This window comes from Galeopterus variegatus, unplaced genomic scaffold (genome assembly GCF_000696425.1).
Source record: "Galeopterus variegatus unplaced genomic scaffold, G_variegatus-3.0.2 Scaffold6860, whole genome shotgun sequence".
NCBI classification, from domain to species: Eukaryota; Metazoa; Chordata; class Mammalia; order Dermoptera; family Cynocephalidae; genus Galeopterus; species Galeopterus variegatus.
In genome coordinates, this window is record NW_007732971.1 from 17,440 (window position 1) to 19,556 (window position 2,117).

A 2,117-nucleotide genomic window follows, 5' to 3' on the forward strand; every position below is an offset into this window, starting at 1 on the left:
GCTGGGCACAGACTTCATGAATATGACCCCAAAAGCACGGGCAACCAAAGGAAAAATAAACAAATAGGACTATATCAAACTAAAAAGCTTCTGCACAGCAAAAGAAACAATTAACAGAGCTAAAAGACAATCAACAGAGTGGGAAAAAATATTTGCAAAATACACTTTCTTCTTTCTTGCAAAATTGCAGATAAATGACCCAGAGCTGGAATCAAAGCAAAATAATCTCCAGGGAGCCAAACTGCCTTTATTTTGTTGCTCTGCTTCCCTCAACACACAGCCTTTGCCTTGTCAATATTTGTCCTCTTTGTTTATGTGGCCCAAAATGGCTGCCCCAGCTCCCATCATCACATCCTACATTCCAATCATCAGGAAAGAGGAAAAGAGAAAGGTAGGGCATGCATGCTCCTTCTCCTTAAGGGAAAGGCTAGAATATTGCACATATCACTTCTACTCATATTCTTCTCATACTGGACAAAGTATAGTTTTACAGCCACACTTAGCCTCTATGGATTCTCCATGCCCTTCCAGCCTATCCTCAGCCCAAGTGTTTCCCCTTCATGATCTTGTGGTGTCCTCCTTCCTTAATGTCAAAGCCACAAGCCTCATGGTTTGCTTCCTTAGGTGGCAGTTTTAGAAGATAAATGAGGTTGTAAAGAGATCTCTGAGCAGGGAGTCAATGGACCTCAAATCTAGCCCTAACCTGCTACAAACTCAGTGTGAGACCTAGGTTGAATTGTTTCTCTTTTCTGGTTCTCAGCATCTTCATTTGTAAAATGAGGTGATTGGACCTTTTCCTACTTTTAAATTCTAGAAAGTTTTTCACCATCTTCCACAGACAGAATTCTATGGGCTAACACCTTTGTTAAGGACTGTAACACTTGCCCTACTCCATTCATGGTCATTCTGAACCTGAGATCACCCAATTGTCCATTCTATGTTTTCAGCATTTTCTCAGACTGCTGCCTCATGTACACTTCTGTTGATGGGTGAAGAGTGTCACAAAAACTTCAAATTTCCCCCCAAATCCATACTCCATCTAATGGCAGAGTAATAAAAATTTGATCTTGGCATATGGCTGTCAACCTTAAGATTGTCTCCTGGCTCCTTTGCAGCTAAGGATAGCACGTGACTAAGTATAGGAAGTGAGCAGAAGTTGTAAGTACAACTTCCGGGTCATGCCCTTAAAGGGGAGGAGCATGTCCTTTCCTTCTTCCTTTCTCCTTCCTGCTGGCCACAGGCATGAGGAAGGGGCACTGGGCAGCCATATTGAAACACAAAGTGGAAACCATAGCAAGTTATTAATGAAGCCCCAATTTCCATTACACCTCTGAACTGCCTCCCTGGACTTTTACCTTACTAATTTAGAATGCTATGTTTCTGTGTTTTAAAAAACAAATCTATATTCAAACTAATACACAATTTGGTACCAGGAGAAGGGTGTTACATTGACAGATACCCAGATATATGACATTGTCTTAATATAGTACTCAACCCAGCATGATTCTACAATTCTGTCCCCCTCCACTCCAGGACATTTGGCAATGTATGGAGACATTTGGTTGTCTTAACTAGGGAGAGGTGTTATTGTCATCTGGTGGGTATAGGCTGGGGATGCTGCTAAATATCTTACAATACATGGATCAACCCCCCACCCCCATAACAAAGAATTATCAAGCCCCAAATATCAACAGTGTCATAATTGAGAAAGCCTGGCTTAGCAGGAGGTGGTGAGGACATATGTAAACATACTAGAAAGCTGGTCATTCATGACAGGATAAAACTTCTGGTAAGGTTGTTAATTAAAATATGGACAGAGCACAACACTCTGTGGAAATACAGTTCTAGAGGAAATGACTGAAAAAATTCAGAATGTTGGAGTGGGTTGACTGCTTCTTGCTGCTTTCAGCAAAGTCCTACAAAACAGAAGAAAGACTCAGAGTAGAGCCAGCCAGTCCACAAGCAGAAACAGAAGGAGAAAACATTATGCTCAAAAGGTCACATAGTATATTATTTCACTTATATGGAATATCTAGAATAGGCAAATCCATAGAGAAAGAAAGCAGATTATTGGTTTCCAGGGTCTGGGAGGAGGGGAGAATGGGGAGTAAATTCTT